Source organism: Somniosus microcephalus, chromosome 12 (assembly GCF_052327205.1).
Source record: "Somniosus microcephalus isolate GS21.2 chromosome 12, FLI_Smic_1.0, whole genome shotgun sequence".
NCBI lineage: Eukaryota > Metazoa > Chordata > Chondrichthyes > Squaliformes > Somniosidae > Somniosus > Somniosus microcephalus.
This window is the reverse complement of record NC_140998.1, coordinates 202,177,595-202,197,174: the sequence shown is the minus strand read 5'-3', so window position 1 is coordinate 202,197,174 and position 19,580 is coordinate 202,177,595. Positions and strand designations below refer to the sequence as shown.

The 19,580-nt window shown below is 45.1% G+C and overlaps 1 pseudogene; it reads right to left on the bottom strand.

The window, feature by feature from the left end:
• The window catches only part of LOC147109899 (basement membrane-specific heparan sulfate proteoglycan core protein-like), a 193,291-nt pseudogene that overhangs the window by 150,647 nt on the left and 23,064 nt on the right, over positions 1 to 19,580 (bottom strand).

The window sequence follows — 19,580 nt, the reverse complement described above, 5'->3', positions numbered from 1 at the left end:
TTGCTAAACAACCGCTCTAGCCCTGATAACTAAATTTTTTCATTTGTAGACAGTCAAATTTCTCCATTAGGTTAAAAATTGTTTTTTATCAAACTGTAGATGATTTTTTAAGTTTGTTCATAATATTTCAATCTCTATATTATCTCAATGTAAAAGTCGCACTCTTTATTTCGCTCTCTGTCACATATTTTAAAGGTGTGGATAAAAGTTGCTTTTCATTTTCTGGTATGTGGTCTGTGAGGATTCTTCAATGCGATTGCCTGTTTAGACAGCTTGTTGAAGTCACAGCAGCTCCGCAATGGGGATGCCCATTACACAGAGCTACAATGAATTACATAACATAAGAACATAGCACGTAGCAGCAGGAGTAGGCCATTTGGCCCTTCGAGCCTGTTCCACCATTCCATAAGGTCATGGCTGATCTTCTGCGTCATCTCCACTTTCCTGAACTATCCCCATATCCCTTGATTCTGTTAATATTCACAAATTTATCGATCTCTGTCTTCAAAACATTCAACGACTGAGCTTCCACAGCCCTCTGAGGTAAAGAATTCCAAAGATTCACCGCCCTCTGAGCAAAGAAATTTCTCCTGATCTCAGTCCTAAATGGCCGACCCCTTATTCTGAGACTGTGACCCCTGGTTCTAGACTCCCCAGCCAGGAGAAACTTCCTCTCTGTATCTACCCTGTCAAGCCCTGTAAGAATGTTGTATGTTTCAATGAAATCACCTCTCATTCTTCTAAACTCTAGAGAATATAGGCCTAGACTACTCAATCTCTTCTCATAGGGCAATGCCCCCAACCCAGGAATCAGTTTAGTGAACCTTCGTTGCACTCCGTCCATGGCCATTATGTCCTTCCTTAGGTAAGAAGACCAAATCTGCACACAATTGCACGTCGGGAAAGGTAAAGACCTCACCACAGACTTTTCCAGATCCCTGTAGGAAGTTTCTTCGGGGCCAGCTGCAATCGCCTTTGAATCGCCTCTGACCGCAAATTGCGGGCCATTGCATATTTCAAACAAAGCAGAAAGACGAAGGTGCAGCGCCATGTCAACTCAGAATTCACTCATTGTACATGAGGAAAATGCCCTGCAAACATCCTGAACTTTGCGCTAAGTATTTATCGAGCATTGGTTACAATAAAGCAGGCACCCAAAATAGAACAGCAATAGATCATATATTAAGAAGGGCGTATAATTTTGTCGGACCAGGTGCCCAATGCTAAAAGAACCATATTCATATATTGTGGTTTGCATTTGTCCAATGCCAAGTGGCCCTGCTCACTGTCCCCGTTTGTTCCACTACAGCTGTGAGAAAGAAAGTCAGGCTGGAAATCAATAATTCGGTACAATCAGCCAATCGGTGGCAACAAAAGAACGTTACATCTTAAATATGTAAATAACATCGAATGTACAGCACAGAAACAGGCCATTCGGCCCAACTGGTAAATGCCGCTCTTTAGGCTCCACATGAGCCTCTTCCCACCCTTCTTCATCTCACCCCCTCAACATATCCTTCTATCCCTTTCTCCCTCATATGGCTATCTAGCTTCTTCTTAAATGTAACTATGCTATTCACCTCAACTACTCCTTTTGGTAGCGACTCCCACATTCTCACAACTGTCTGGTAAGGAAGTTATTGGATGAACTGCGTATTGATGAAAATCGGGTGACTATTATGCATCCTTGATGAGACAGCGAGATTATTATGGCTGCAATGGAATTTATGTGATTCGCTGCCCAGAAATTTCTCAGGATCCACAGAACAATTAGAGATATTTTCATCAGCCATACACGGGAAGTGACTTGCAGATTGTGGTAAACCACTGTTTGCATTCCACTGTGTACATGCCTGGACATGCCTCGGCTGACTCCTCCCACAAGTCCTAGTATAAAGGTGACTGCTCCCCAGCCCCTTTGTATTCTGGACCGGTCGACCACTCGAGGCAGACCTTCATTCTTTTGTTAATAAAAGCCTTTAGTTACTCTCTTAGCTCTCAGTCTTTTATGAGTAATTGATAGCGCATCACACATGAGTTGCTTTATGAAAGCTCCACTGTGATTCTCCATTCCGCTTTTAACATCATTAGGCATTAAAATATCTGCAGCAAAATGTTGCACAATCCATATTTGAATTTGCATCGGTTTATTTCCAAATAGGCCAAATAACCGTTTATTCACAAAATATGTCCACAGCATTGCAACAACGCCAAGTGAAACGTCGCTGCCTGGTTTTATTCAAGGTGCTGATTGATCCACTGTGCATTTACAGCACTTTCTTATTGCGTGCAAGAACAGATTTTGGTGGGCAATACTGTGGGTTCACAGAGATCTCATTTCATTCCTGCTAATGTAATATTGCAGGATAAGAATGTTCACGATTCGGTTAATTTAATCAGCGCTTCGATATCAAACAAACCAATCAATTGCAAACAGCTTATTATCTAGATTGGATGCGGCACGGTGACTGTGAGACTGGTTGTAGAGTTTACTGTATTTTAGTTTTACTCGGAAGCTGCTGATATTCCTGGTGACTTGTGACATGAATTCCATTAAAATAGCTTGTGAAGCTTTCACTTACCGAGTACATGCAGAGTGATGGTTGCTGTTGCTTGAGTCCCGATGTTTGGAATCATGGTAACAGTCTAATCTCCACTGTCCGAAGCTGTCACTGACTTCAGCAGGAGCGATCCGCTCAGGAGGAATAACTCAGCCCGTGTTCTATAGCCTCTAGATATAGACTCAGTTGCACCAATCCACTGACCTAAAGTTGCCTCCGACGGTCACATTTATCCGACTGTTTTCTGTATATATAGTCAAATCCTGAGGCTCAACTGAGGAAACAAATTCACATTAAGGAGCAAGTAAAGAGAAACATTCAAACTCGACACAATATATACATTTCTAAAGTGATAACGTAATCTCTTGTATCGTATGCCGATTTTCTATGACAATCGCTTGCTATCATATTTTGCTAATCAGTAAAAGAAATATTAGGAGAAACTGATCCTCCCCCGCAGATATAAATAAGCAAACAGCTACCGCGGTAAGTGGCAGTGTCAACATCCTGAGAGAGCAGCGCCAGTCCCTGTTACACTCGGTGACTGACCCGCTCTTCCTGGTCTACAGAACAGATCAGTTGAGGCATTCCCAAATGGAGCTCTTATTGTCACGGGGGACTTCAATCACATAAACCTAAAATCTGTACTACCGAAATTCCACCAGAATGTTTCCTGCCCCACAAGAGGGGAGAACACACTGGATCAAGTCTACACGAGCATTGTAGATGCTTATAAGGCCATTCCCTGCTCCCACCTTGGGAAGTCTGACCACCTCTCCCTGTTTCTAGCCCCGGCATACAAACCACTCATCAAAAGAGTGAGAACATCAGTGAGATCAGTGAAAGTATGGCCAGAGGGGGCAGTCTCGGAGCTTCAGGATTGGTTCGAACGCACTAATTGGGGCATGTTTGCCCATAATGACATCGAGGAATACGCATCCACAGTGCTATTCTACATTAACAGTTGCGTCGAGGTCGTCACAACCCATAAAAATATCAGGACATACCCCAACCAGAAACCTCGGATGAACGGAGAGGTCCGCTTGCTATTGAAAGCACGCGATGCAGCATTTAAATCTGGCGACACGGCGGCTTACAGTGCAGCTAGGACCAACCTAAAAAAGGGTATCAGGACTGCCAAAAGGAAACAGACACTGCGGATAGAGGATCATTTCCACAACAACTCGGACCCCCGGCGCATGTGGCAAGGCATCCAGTCCATCACTGACTACAAGAGCAAAAACACCAGCCCACTGGTTAGCGATGCCTCCCTTCCGGAGGAGCTTAACAACTTCTAAGCTCACTTCAACAGGGACAACAGGGAGCTGGCTACCAAAGACTTGCCACCCCCGGAAGACCAGGTGCTCACTCTGTTGACCTCCGATGTAAGGGGTGTTCTACGCGGAGTGAACACACGAAAGGCTGCTGGACCTGATAGCATCCCTGGACGGGTACTCAAGGAATGTGCTGATCAGCTGGCTGATGTCTTCACCACCATCTTCAATCTGTCATTGGCCCAGGCAGTAGTCCCTACATGCTTCAAGACCGCTACCATTATTCCTGTGCCAAAGCAAACGGCTGTGACGTGCCTGAATGACTATCGACCTGTCGCACTCACCCATCATAATGAAGTGTTTCGAGAGACTGGTCCTGGCTCACATCAAAGCCAGTGTTCCCACCTCTCTTGACCAACACCAGTTTGCCTATCGTGCAAACAGATCAACGGAGGATGCAATCACAACTGCTCTACACTCTGCACTGAATCACTTAGATGGTAAAGAGACCTACATCAGAATGCTGTTCATAGACTACAGCTCAGCATTCAACACTATCATCCCCAACAAGCTGGCCACCAAACTCCACACTCTTGGCCTGAACACTTCCCTCTGCAACTGGACGCTGGACTTCCTAACAAACAGGCCCCAGTCTGTCAAATTAGGTAACCACACCTCACCCCCCCCCGACCCTGAACACGGGGGCCCCACAAGGATGTGTGCTGAGCCCCCTCCTCTACTCTCTCTTCAAACATGACCGTGTGGCTGTTCATGGTTCCAACACCATCATCAAGTTTGCGGATGATACCACGGTAGTAGGCCAGATCACCAACAACGATGAGTCAGCCGACAGGGAGGAGGTCCAGCATCTTGTGAAGTGGTGCGCCGATAACAACCTGGCCCATAACATCAAGAAAACCAAAGAAATCATTGTGGACTTCAGGAAGTCTAAAGGCGGAAGTCACACCCCCATCCACATCCATGGGGCTGTGGTGGAAAGGGTGGACAGCTTTAAGTTCCTCAGAGTCCACATCACGGAAGACCTCTCCTGGTCCCTCAATACCTCCTCTCTGGTGAAGAAGGCCCAGCAGCGCCTATATTTCCTAAGGAGGCTGAAGGGATGTAACCTGTCACCCCTGATCCTCTCTAACTTTTACTGCTGCACAATAGAGAGCATCCTGACGAACTGCATCACAGTATGGTATGGCAGCTGTAGCTTCTATGACCAGAAAGCCCTGCAGCGGGTAGTCAATACTGCCCAACGCATTACCGGCACCCGGCTACTGACCATAGAGCACATATACCAGAAACTCTGTTTACAGAGGTAACGGAACATCTTCAAATACCCTACCCACCCCAGCCACAGTCTGTTCACCCTCCTGCCATCTGGGAGACGCTACAGATGCATTCTCACCCGAACGAGCAGATTTAGGAACAGCTTCTTTCCCATGGCTGTCATCCTACTGAACTCCACAAATAAACTCTAAAGCCTGCACATCTGCCAATGCACTTTATTGTGGTTATGTTTATGTTAATGTATCACAAGCCAAATGAATGTTGAATGTTTAAATGTCTTAATCTAAATGTACACTCTCGGGAGCCACAAGCCTACATTTCGTTGTACTGCACTTGTGCACTAACAATGAAAATAAAGTTGATTATGATTATGATTATAATTACTGAAGCGGCAATGCTGATTGGATAGAGTGCTGTTCACATGACTGGAAACTCTTTCCACTGACTCCAATCTAATTGTTACATATTAATAGTAATTGTTGGCAAGATACAGGAAATGGGTGGTAGAGTCTGGTTAACTTCAAGAGCGCAGGTCTTTTCTCAGAAATTTAACATTATTTGCTCTTTTATGATCTGGAATGCACTGCCGGAATGGATGGTGGAAGCAGATTCAATCGTAACCTTCAAATGGGAATTGGATCAATACTTCAACAGGGAAAGAAAGTCCAGGGCTATGTTGAAAGATCAGGGGAGTGGGACTAATTGGATAGCTCTTTCAAGCAGCCCGGGCGAATGGTCTCCCTCTGTGCTGTATGATTCTTTGATTGTTTTTCAGACACTGACAGGCCTGCTGTGCATTTATAAACATTTGCTGCTGATATTTCAGATATGCAGTTTTCCTGTCCCTTCAAAGTGACTAGCACAGCGCAATATTATCAAGTTCTTCCCAACAGTGAATATTTAGCTGAGAGAATAAAAAAATCCCCAAAGTTTAGCAGAGTCGGTAACTCCTGGTAGTTTGCAGAATCTGAATTCAGAGGTTATCGGGAAAATATAATAGAATCTTTGATCTAACTTTTCATCATTTGACGTGTAAATCGACTTGACTATTCCAATGCACTCCTGGCTGGCCTCCCACATTCCACCCTACATAAACTGGAAGTAATCCAAAACTCGGCTGCCTGTGTCCTAACTCGCACCAAGTTCCGTTCACCCATCACCCCCCTATGCTCCCTGACTGACATTGGCTCCCGGTTAAGCAGTGCCTCGATTTCAAAAACTTGATCCTTTTTTTCAAATCACTCCATGGCCTCGCCCCTTCCTATCTCTGTAATCTCCTTCAGCCCCACAACCCTCTGAGATATCTGCGATCCTCTAATTCTGCCCTCTTGAACATCCCTGATTATAATCACTCAACCCTTGGTGGCCGTGCCTTCTGTTGCCTGGGCCCTAAGCTCTGGAGTTCCCTGCCTAAACCTATAGGCCCCGCTACCTCTCTTTCCTCCTTTAAGCCGCTCCTAAAAACCGAACTCTTTGACCAAGCTTTTGGTCACCTGCCCTAATTTCTCCTTATGTGGATCGGTGTCAAACGTTTTGTCTTAAATTACTCCTGTGAAGCGCCTTGGGAAGTTTTATTATGTTAAAGGTGCTATATAAATACAAGTTGTTGTTGTTGTAAGTAGCCACTCTCCCACGGCATCGCTGAAAAAGATTGCAGTGTTCAGGTGAAGCAAGGTTAGACGGTGGGGTAGAATTGGACAAGGGCAAAAGCACAATTCAGTTTCTGTTTTAATGATATACATTTTGTCCTTCATTTTATTTAATAATTTGATATCAGCAACTTGTTGGAAAAAAAGTTACTTTCCCATGAGCTCCCTGTTTACAAAACCTTATATCCTATTGGCACTCGTCCTGTCACACTTTTGTGACAATGCTTTTAACATTTCAAATTCCTACACTCACATTCATAATGGAAATTGCCTATGTCAATTTGGCACCGTATTACTGAACTATCTGAGCAGTCAGTGGTTTTTGCCCACAAATCGCTCAAGATGACGTGTGGAAAAAAATTGCCTGAAAATTAAAAGCAGCATTTTTCTCAGTCACTTCAATTTTGAATGTCTAAGATACAGGATTAAAAATTGGCCCAGAAATTCGGGTCGGAGGCTTCCCGCGAGTGCAAGCCACCAACCTGCACTTACCTTGCGTGCCGGCCGTTGAGCTGTGGGCCCGCATTGAATTGCGATCCTCGGCCTCCTCCAACTGCTGGCGCGCAGTGCTTGCGTATCCCAGGGGCGCAGTTTGTTCGAAGCATCCTCCGGGATCACGTGGGCCATGGAGAGCCAGTAGTAGCAGGGAATGCTTCATTCATAAGTTTGACAGGAAGACCTGTCAAACCAATAAATACTATAAGCCCCAAAACATCACTAAAACCTCAAATATTTTTTTTAATCACATTTTTAAAATAAATTATAAATTACATGAAATAACTACTTTAAACAATAATTTAAATTTTTGAAAAAAATAATTACATTTTCTAACGGGGGTAAAAGTAAACTTACCTTTCTTTAACTATTTATCAATAATAAACCTGTGGAACAAATGTTTTAATTTTAATTCATTCATCACTGACCTTAAAAGCAGGCCTTTTGACTGCTTTTTACATGTCTAACTTTTGGAGACATACCTTCCCGGAGAAACCTGGAAAAAAACCGTAAGTTCGATGCACACGCGCAGCCTCCCCGACGCACGCATTCCACCTCTGAACCCCTTCTTTCAGGGGAACAGAAGTGCCAGTTTCCCACACATGTGCATTGCATGCACGAAACCAACACTTTCGTTGGGCCTATGCATAAGTACCCCGTGCGTACTCATGCGTTGGGACCCGAATTTCTGGGCCATATAAAAAAAATCACACCTTTTGAGATAACATGAATGAATTTATCGACTGAGTTTTTTTGCACCTTCATTCAAGATCTTACTCAAGATTCCTTAACATCTCCTAAAAGCGTAGCCTTGGGCTTATATTTTTGCCAAACTCCCAGGATGCATCAACATTGTTCAGTCAGCTGTACGAAAGGAATATTTTTCTTCATCTTCGGGCTGTTACTGCTCAACTAATTTGAAGAAAAATTGGAGGACAAATTTATAAATTCTTATTAAGATAATTTTTATATTGAGGGAGTTAAACATAGAGAGGCTCTCTGTGTGCCTGCCCGAGTGTGAGTGGCAAAACATGATTACTAATGCCGTAACTGTGGTATCTTTTGAATTGTATTCTATCAAAATCAAAAAATATTATGCAGAGAATTAGTGTTGTGTGTGTGTTAGAGAGAAAGTGAGAATATTCCCTCAAGTTAATATTAAAGTTTCAAAAAGTATTTCATTTTGAAGCTATCAAGTTACCTCATCTATGTTTCGTTGATGGAAGCGATGGATGCAAACTGCTTAAACCTGTGATACAGAGAGCAGAGACAAATCGAGAGAAAGGCAGATAGAGGGCATCTCCTAATTCAATTTGATAAAGAAGGGAGAGAGAAAACGGGGTACTATAGACCGGTAAGACTGACATCGGTAGTGGGGAAAATGCTCGAGTCCATTATAGAAGATGTAATAGCAGAGCACTTGCAAAACAGTGACAGGATCGGAAAAAGTCAACATGGATTTTCAAAAGGTAAATCATGCTTGACTAATCTACTGGAATCTTTTGAGGATGTAACTGGTAAAATAGATAAGGGAGAACCAGTGGATGTGGTGTATTTGGACTTTCAGAAGGCTTTCGATAAGGTACCGCATAAGAGATTAGCGTGTAAATTTAAGGCACATGGGATTCGCGGCAAGGTATTCACTTAGATAGAGAACTGATTGGCAGGCAGAAAGCAAAGAGTTGGAATAAACGGGACTTTTTCTCAGAGGCAGCCAGTGACTAGTAGGGTACCGCAGGGATCGTTCCTTGGACCCCAGCTTTTCACAATATATATTAATGATCTAAACGAGAGAACTAGATGTAATATCTCCAGGTTTGCAGATGACACAAAGCTGGATGGGCGTGTGTGGTGTGAGGACGATGCCAAGAAAGTCCAGTATGATTTGGACAGGTTGGGTGAGTGGGCAGCAGCATGGTAGATGCAATATAACGCGTATAAATGCGAGGTTATCCATTTTGGTGTCAAAAATAGGAAGGCAGATTATAATCTGAATGGCAATAGATTGGGAGAAGGGGAAGTGCAACGAGACCTGGGTGGCCTTGTGCACCAGTTGCTGAAGGTAAGCATGCAGGTGCAGCAGGCGGTTAAGAAGGCAAATGGTATATTGGCCTTCGTAGTGAGAGGGTTCGAGTACAGGAACAAGGATGTCTTGCTGCAGTTGTACAGGGCCTTGGTGAGACCACATCTTAAGTATTGTGTGTAGTTTTGGTCGCCTTATCTGAGAAAGGATGTTCTTGCGATGGAGGTAGTGCAGCGAAGATTCACCAGGCTGATACCTGGGATGGCATGAATGACTTTTGAGGAGAGATTGGGTCGAATGGGCTTATACTCGCTGGAGTTTAGTGGAATGAGAGGGGATCTCATTGAAACTTATAAAATTCTAACAGGACTAGACATACTAGATGCAGGAAGGATGTTCCCGATGGCGGGGGAGTCCAGAACCAGGGGTCACTGTCCAAGGATAAGGAGTAAGCCATTTAGGACAGAGATGAGGAGGAATTTCTTCACCCAGAGAGTGGTGAACCTGTGGAATTCTCTACCACAGAAGGCAGTTGAGGCCAATTCATTAAATATATTCAAGAAGGAGTTAGATATATTTCTTAATGCTAAAGGGACCAATGGATATGGGGAGAAGGCAGGGGCACGGTACTGAATTTGGATGATCAGCCATGATCTCATTGAATGGTGGAGCAGGCTCGAGGGGCCGAATGGCCTACTCCTGCTCGTATCCTCTATGTTTCTATTGTATGAGCATTTAGCAGTAATAAGCCTGGATAGTGATGGGCAGTATCATCAGGGATTCATAACGCCAGTGTGCACCAACAGCAAAAACAACTTGGGCTAGAAATTCAGTAGGCTTTGCGCCCAGTTTTCGCCCAAAGAGGGCTTTTGCGCCACTTGCTGAGCTTTCGTCGATATTCAGCGCTGCGGTAATGGCGGCGTTAGCCAGTAGCGCCGCACCGCCACCGATGACGTCATCGGTGTGCACAGTGCCCCGCTACCGCCCCGCTACCGGCCCGACCACCATATTGAGTTGCGGCCGCCTCTTCCGCAGCGGCCGCAAACAGCGATCAGAAAACGGGGCCGTACTGTAGCGTTAGTGTGGCGAGTTAAGGCGGATGTGCGGCCGGCCGCTTTTTCGGCGGCCGCCTGCCCGCACCTCCTTCCCCGGCCTCCTCCACCGCCCCCCGCGGCATTGCCGGCTGTTTTCCGGGAGCCCGACACTTCTCCGTGGTGCCGGGCTCATTTGCCAGCACTAGCGAGCGGCGATCTCGCTGTTGCAGGCACCTCCCCATTAAGAGAGGGAGGAAGGCCTGCAGTACCGCAGCCTGCCGCTCCGCAGCGGGTGGCGCTGCGGCACCTAGCGCACCGATATTCAGTTTCAGCGCCCCAAGCGGGGGTGCCGAAACCCTTGAATAGCAGCCGGCTTCGACGTGGGGCACTGAAACTGAATTTCCGGCGGGCGCAATTGGCTCCGCGCGCAGCGGTAACTTCTGGGCGCAAGCGAGCTGGCGGGCCCAAACTGAATTTCTAGGCCTTTGAGTTCTATTTCAATATCTTTATCACTTGTGCTTGAGTTTCAATTTTTCGTGCATGAATACAGCACATCCATTCTCAAGTCAGTGGGTGTCTGAGGCAGCTCACAACTAATTAACAGTCTCTCATCAGCACAATATGCAAAACATTGAATTATCAGAAATACATTTGATTATATGTAAATAATAAGCTACCAAACAACAGTCAACATGGATTCAGAAAGCATAAAGTACTGCCTGGCCAAAATCCACAATCTTATTGAGGAAGTTGCAGGTGATGTAAACTGGGAAAAGGCAAAGGCCTAGAAATTCAATGGGCTTTGTGCCCAGTTACCGCCCAAAGAGGGCTTCTGCGCCAGTCTGCAAACTTCGGGCGAACTTCATTGACGCGCTAATTGCGGTGGTAGCCGTTAGCGCTGCGCCACCACCGATGACGTCATCGGTGTGCGCAGTGCCCCGGTACCGCCCCGACACCGGCCCGACCCCCATCTTCAGTAGCGGCCGCCTCTTCAGTGGCGGCCGCTAATAACATTCGGAGACCGGGTCCGTACAGCAGCCTTAGTGGGGCGCTTTAAGGTGGAGGTGCGGCCGGCCGCTTTTTCGGCAGCCGCCTGCCCGCACCTCCTTCCCCGGCCTCCTCCACCCCACACGACCCCCCCCCCCCCCGCGGCATTGCCGGCTGGTTTCCGGGAGCCCGGCACTTCTCCGTTGTGCCGGGCTCTTTTGCCAGCACTCGCGATCGGGGCTCCGGCTGCTGCAGGCACCTCCCCCTTAAGAGAGGGAGGAAGGCCTGCAGTACCGCAGCCTGCCGCTCCGCTGCGGGTGGCGCTGCGGCCACTAGCGCGCCGATATACAGTTTCAGCGCCCCAAGCGGGGGCGGCCACACCCTTGAACAGCGGCCGTCATCGACTTTGGGCGCTGAAACTGAATTTCGGCTGGGCGCGAGTGGCTCCGCACCCAGTGGTAAATTCTGGCCGCCAGCGAGCTGGCGGTGCTATAGCTAATTTCTAGTCCAAAGTATGTGGTGTACCTCGGCTTGCAAATGATTTCAGACAAATTTCCACACAAAAGACAATGGGCTAAGCTCAAGGATATAAAAATCCAGTTTAAACCTTTGGAAAGACTAATAAACTGGCTGAAACATTGAACAATGGTAAACGGAATTTAATGGAGATGTAAAAATAAGGTACTGAACACAGAAAATAAAATGGGTGATGGATGTACTGCATGAATGTAGTTGAAAATAGCGAAGAAGTTAAAACAGATCTAGAATTCCGAGTAGACTAGATGCTCCAAACATTGACGATCAACAATCACAATGCTAGTAGAATGCTGAGCCATATTGTCAAAACAATGGAGTACAAGTCAGAGAAAGACGTGGCCAATGGTATATCGCACCGATGAGCCCACGCTTTGAGTATGGTGTGTAGTTCTGAACACTTGAGACACTGGGGACATATTCAACAGCGAGACAGAGCAGAGGTAAGCAATTGAGTCATAGAGTCAGAGGCCTAGAAATTCAGTTTGGGCCCGCCAGCTCGCTTGCGCCCAGAAGTTACCGCTGCGCGCGGAGCCACTTGCGCCCGCCGGAAATACAGTTTCAGCGCCCCACGTCGAAGCCGGCCGCTATTCAAGGGTTTCGGCGCCCCCGCTTGGGGCGCTGAAACTGAATATCGGCGCATTAGGTGCCGCAGCGCCATCCGCTGCGGAGCGGCAGTCTGCGGTACTGCAGGCCTTCCTCCCTCTCTTAAGGGGGAGGTGCCTGCAACAGCGAGATCGTCGCTCGCTAGTGCCGGCAAATGAGCCCGGCACCACAGAGAAGTGTCGGGCTCCCGGAAAACAGACGGCAATGCCGCGGGGGGAGGTGAAGGAGGCCGGGGAATGAGGTGCGGGCAGGCGGCCGCCGAAAAAGCGGCCGGCCGCACATCCGCCTTAACTCGCCCCACTAACGCTACAGTACGGCCCCGTTTTCTGATCGCTGTTTGCGGCCGCTGCGGAAGAGGCGGCCGCAAATCAATATGGCGGACTGGCCAGTAGCGGGGCGGTAGCGGGGCACTGTGCACACCGATGACATCATTGGTGGCGGCGCAGCGCTACTTGCTAACGCCGCCATTACCGCAGCGCTGAATATTGGCGAAAGCTCAGCAAGTGGCGCAAAAGCCCTCTTTGGGCAAAAACTGGGCACAAAGCCTACTGAATTTCTAGCCCAGAGAGTTATACAGCACAGAAAGAGGCCGTTTGGCACATCACGTCTGTGCCAGCCATCAAGCCCTGTCTAATCTAATCCAATTTTCCAGCATTTGGTCCATAGCCTTGTATGCTATGGCATTTCAAGTGCTCATCCAAATGCTTCTTGAATGTTATGAGGGTTCCTGCCCCTACGACCCTTTCAGGCAGTGAGTTCCAGATTCCAACCACCCTCTGGGTGAAAAAGTTTTTCCTCAAATCCCCTCTAAACCTACTGCCTCTTACCTTGAATCTATGCCCCCTTGTTATTGACCCCTCTACTAATGGGGCTGAGTCTCGGTAGAAAAAATGAAGAAACTTGTGCATTTCAGCCTTAAGAGGATTGATCTGAATGGGTATAGCAAATAATAAATTGTACAGAAAAGGGATAGCCAAAAATGACTTCAAATTAAATTGATAGTCGAACGACAGGACACAGATTCAAAGGGTAAAAGGCAAATTAAGATACAACACCAGCAATTTATGCTTCAACAACAAAAACATATATTTCTATTGTGCCTTTAACGTAGTAAAACGTCCCAAGGAGCTGCACATGATTATTTTAAGACAAAAAATGACACCGATCCACATAAGGATGAATTACGGCAGGTGAGCAAAAGCTTGGTCAAAGAGGTAGGTTTTAAGGAGCATCTTAAAGGAGGAAAGAGAGGTAGCGAGGTGGACAGGTTTAGGCAGGGAATTCCAGAGATTAGGGCCTAGGCAACAAAACGCACGGCCTCCAAAGGTTGAGTGATTATAATCAGGGATGCTCAAGAGGGCAGAATATTCCATGAATTGATCACTGGGAGAGAGAGAGAGTGTGTGTATAGATGATTAGGTAGGTAGATAGATAGATAGAGATTCTCGGCATAATTTATCTATGTGTAAATAAACATTTTTAATCAGACTCAAAGTATACAATGGATATATAAAGAGAGAAAGAGAGGTCGTCATTTAACATTGGTTTCGTGTGACTGGAAGCAGTTTTTGACCAGCAATTTATGGTTATAAGAGATCATTTTCAATGTGGCGCCCTCTGCCCTCTGCCCTCTGTGGGGATCGGTGGCGATTGTGAATAGGACAACCAACAGCGTGTCTCTTCAATCAATCAGACTGAAGTATCACTGATACACGCAGAGTCTAAACCAGGAAGTATGAATTTGAATATTTAATTCATAGTAAAATCATGCACAGAAAGGGAAATAAAACATTAGTTCAGCCCAGCAGGATTATTACGCCCATTCTGGACACCATGCTTTAGGAAGGATGTAAAGGCTTTGAAGAGGGTACAGAAGAGATTTACATAATGGTTCTAGGGATGTGGGACTACAGTTACGTGGAAAGACTGGAGAAGCTGGGGTTGTTTTCCTTAGAGCAGAGAAGGCTAAGAGGAGATTTGATGGAGGAGTTTGAAATCATGAACGGTTTAGATAGAGGAAATAAAGATAAACAGTTCCCAATGGCTGAAGGTTCGATTAACAGAGGGTGCAGATTGAAGTTGACTGGCAAAAGAAGCAGAGGCAACATGAGGAAAAACTATTTATTTCTAAAAGAAAGACTTGCATTTATACAGCACCATTCATGACCACAGGATGTCCCAAAACAATTTAAAGCCAATGAAGTACTTTCAAAGTACTATTGTAATGTAGCAATTACACAATGATTGGTTAGGATCTGGAATGGACTGCCTGAAATGGTGGTGGAGGGAGATTCAATAGTGGCTTTCAAAAGGGAATTGGTAAATACCTGAAGGAAAAAAATGGCTGGGCTACAGGGTAAGTGCGGGGGAGTGGGACTAGCTGAAGTGCTCTTGCAGAGAGCTGGCACAGGTTCGATGGTCCGAATGGCCTCCTTCTGTGCTGTAACCATTGGTTCTATATCCAAGTCCAGGTCAAGAAATATATAACAAAAAGAGCAGTGGTCCCAACACTGAGCCAAGGCACCCTTGCACACTGGTCTCCACTATGAAAGGGAATTAAATATTTCAAACAAAGATGAATGACGACTCAAGATATTCACACACTGTATAATAGGCTCACGAATGTCCTGGAAATAAACTGAACTTCATGCTGAGTATTTATTCGTTACAATATAGCAAATGCCCAAAATAGACTAGCAATAGATGATATTTCAAGAACGGAGGTCAGGAGCCCAAATGATAAAAGCACAATGGGCCGAATTTTGAGACCTCGGTGGGTGCATATGACGTGTGTACATGCCCGTAGGGGCAGCCAAGGTCCGGGTTCAGGTATGCGTAGTGCATGCACTAAAACCCGGAATTTACGGTCTGTGAAGAATCTTCTTGACAGATCCTCCACAGCCCCGGGAGATGGGCCTCTGTGGGTGGAGAGTTGCGCTATTTGCCCACCTTTCACCCGCTGAATGGCTGTGAAATTCTTACAATTGGTAAAAGCAGCCATTACGCCTTCTTTTACCAGCATAAGAGTTTTAAAAAAAAGATAAATTATATGTTATCACTCATTTATACAATAAAAACCCTGTCCAATAAGTTAAGTTTAATTTTAGCCCTGGTAAAACATTTTTTCCTGAACGACATTTTTGTTTAAAATATTTAATTCAATGGCACTTTAATTAATTTTAAAGATGTATTTTTATTTATTTCATGTATTCATGCATTTTTCAGTGATTCCAAACAGTCCATTTGTCCCAATTGGTCTATGCTGGTGTTTATGCTCCACAGGAGTCATCTCCCATCCTACTTCATCTAATCCTAGCTACATATCCTATCAACATATGCTTCTGTCCCGTTCTCCCTCATGTGTTAATCTTAAATCTGTTTGTCTTCCTCTTAAATGTAATTATGCTAGTTAAAATCATAGAAACATAGAACAATAGGAGCAGTAGATCATTGGGCCCTTCGAGCCTGCTCCGACATTCAATATGATCATGGCTGATGCTCTTTCTCAATAGCATATTCCTGCTCACTCCCTATACCCCTTGACGTCTTTTGTGTCTAGAAATCTATCTACCTCCTTCTGAAATATATTCAATGATTTGCCCTCCACAGCCTTCTGTGGTAGAGAACTCCACAGGTACAACACTCTCTGAGTGAAGACATTTCTCCTCATCTCAGTGTGAAAAGTCCCACCCCATATCCTGAGAATCTGGCCCGTCGTTCTCGATTCCCAGCCAGGGGAAACATCCTCCCTGCATCTAATCTGTCTAGCCCTGTCAGAATTTTATACGTTTCAAAGAGATCCCCTCTCATTCTTCTAAAATCTACTGAATACAGGCCTGGTTGACCCAATCTCTCCTCATACGACAGTCCTGCCATCCCAGGATTCAGTCTGGTGAATCTTCGCTGCACTTCCTCTATGGCAAGTATACCTTTCTTAGGTAAGGTGAACAAAACTGCACACAGTACTCCAGGTGTAGTCTCACCAAGGCCCTGTATAACTGTTGTAAGACATCCTTGCTCCTGCACTCAAATCCACTTGCAATGAAGGCCAACAAAACTGCCTTCGTATCTGCTTGCTGCACCTGCATGTTTGCTTCCAGTGACTGGTGTACAAGGAGAACCAGGTCCCTTTGTACAACAACATTTCCCAATCAATCACCATTTAAATAATACTGTACCTTTCTATTTTTTTCTACCGACATGGATAACTTCACATTTATCCACGTTGTACTGAATCTGTCATTTATTTGCCCACTCACTCAACTTGTCTAAATCGCCTTGAAGCCTCTTAGCATCCTCCTCAAAACTCGCAATCCCACCTAGTTTCGTGCCGTCAGCAAACTGGGAAATATTGCATTTGGGTCCCCCTTCCAAATCATTGATATATATTGTGAATAGCTGGGGACCAATCACTGATCCCTGCCCCATTAGTCACCACCTACCACCCCAAAAAAGACATATTTATTCCTGCTCTCTGTTTCCTGCCTGTTAACCAATTTTCAATTCATGCCAGTATATTACCACCATCCCATGTGCTTTAATTTTGCACACTAACGTCTTATGTGGGACTTTATCGCAGGCCTTCTGAAAATCCAAACACACCACATCCACTGGTTCTCCCTTATCTATTCTATCAGTTGCATCCTCAAAAAACTCGTCAAACACGATTTCCCTTTCATAAATCCATGTTGACTCTGCCTAATCCCATTGATATGTTCTAAGTGTCCTGTTATCACATCCTTCCTGCTACTGATTTTAGGCTAACCGGTCTGTAGTTCTCTGTTTTCTCTCTCCCTCCTTTTTAAAAATAGCGCAGTTACATTTGCCATCCTCCAAACTGCAGGAACTGTTCCATAATCTATAAAATTTTGGAAGATGACAACCAATGCATCTTGTATTTCCATGGCTATCACTTTTAGTTCTCTGGGATGCAGATTATCAGGCCCTGGGAATTTATCGGCTTTCAGTCCCATTAATTTCTCCAGCAATATTTTTTTACTAATACTAATTTCCTTTAATTCCTCCTTCTCACTAGACCCTTGGTTCCCTAGCATTTCTGCAAAGTTATTGGTGTCCTCTTCCGTGAAGACAGTGCAAAAGTATTTGTTCAATTGCTCGACCATTTCCTTATTCCCCATTATACATTCTCCCGTTTCTGACTGTAAGAGACCTACGTTTGTCTTCACTAATCTTTTTCTTTTTACAAACTTGTACAAACTTTTACAGTCCGCTTTTATGTTCCTTGCAAGTTTACTCTCATATACTATTTTTCCCCTCTTAATCAATCTCTTGGCACTTTTTTGTTTATTTCGAAACTGCTCCCAATCCCCAGGCTTGCTATTTTTACTAGCCACTTTATATGACTCCTCTTTGAATATAATGCTATCCTTAATTTATTTTGTTAGCCATGGTTGGGCCGCTTTTCCTTTTACGTAAGAACATAAGAACATAACATATAGGAGCAGGAGTAGGCCATACAGCACCTTGGACCTGCTCCACCTTTCATTAGGATCATGGCTGCTCCGAACCTAGACTCACGTCCACTTCCCTGCCCGCTCCTCATAACCCTTAATACCCCTATCAGCTAGGAAACTGTCTATCTCCGTTTTAAATTTATTTACTGTCGCAGCTTCCACAGCTCTCTGAGGTAGCAAATTCCATAGATTTACTACCCTCTGAGTGAAGAAGTTTCTCCTCATCTCAGTTCTGAAACGGCAGCCCCTTATTCTAAGATTATGCCCCCTAGTTCTAGTTTCACCCATCAGTGGAAACATCCTCCCCGCATCCACCTGATCGAGCCCCCTCACAATCTTATAAGTTTCGATAAGATCGCCTCTCATTCTTCTGAATTCCAATGAGTAGAGGTCCAACCTACACAACCTTTCCTCATAAGTGAACCCCCTCATCTCCGGAATCAACCAAGTGAACCTTCTCTGAACTGCCTCGAGAGCAAATATATCTTTTTTAAATATGGAAACCAAAACTGTACGCAGTATTCCAGGTGTGGCCTCACCAGTACCCTGTATAACTGAAGCAAGACTTCCCGGCTTTTATACTCCATCCCCCTTGCAATAAAAGCCAAGATTCCATTGGCCTTCCTGATCAACTGCTGTACCTGTATATTAACCTTCTGTGTTTCATGCACCAGGACCCCCAGATCCGTTTGTACTGTAGCACTTTGCAGTTTCTTTCCATTTAGATAATAACTTGCTCTTTGATTTTTTCTGCCAAAGTGCATAACCTCACACTTTCCAACATTATGTTCCATCTGCCAAATTTCTGCCCACTCACTTAGCCTGTCTATGTCCTTTTGGACGCTTTTTATGTCCGATTCACTCATTGCTTTCCCTCCCATCTTTGTATCATCGGCAAACTTGGATACGTTGAACATGGTCCCCTCCTCCAAATCGTTAATAAAGATTGTAAAGAGTTGGGTTCCCAGCACTGACCCCTGCGGAACACCACTAGTTACTGATTGCCAGCCCAAGAATGAACCATTTATCCCAACTCTCTGTTTTCTGTTAGATAGCCAATCTTCCACACATGCCAGTATATTAACCCCAATCCCGTGATTTTTTATCTTGTGCAGTAATCTTTTCTGTGGCACCTTGTCAAATGCCTTTTGGAAGTCCAAATACTCCACATCCACTGGTTCCCCTTTATCCACCCTGTTTGTTACGTCTTCAAAGAATTCGAGCAAATTTGTCAAACATGACTTCCCTTCATAAAACCATGCTGACTCTGTCCGATTAAATTATGCTTATCCAAATGTCCTGTTACTGCTTCCTTAATAATGGAGTCCAACATTTTACCAACCACAAATGTTATGCTAACTGGTCTATAGTTTCCAGCCTTTTGTCTACCTCCCTTTTTAAATAAGGGCATTACATTAGCAGTTTTTCAATCTGCTGGGACCTTTCCTGAATCCAAGGAATTTGGGAAATTTACTACCAATGCATCCGCAATCCCTACCGCTACTTCTCTCAAGACCCTAGGATGTAAGCCATAAGGTCCAGGGGATTAATGCACCTTCAGTCCCATTATCTTACCGAGTACCATCTCCTTAGTGATTTAAGTCGTGTTTAGCTCCTCCCCCCTATAGCCCCCTGATTGTCCAGTGT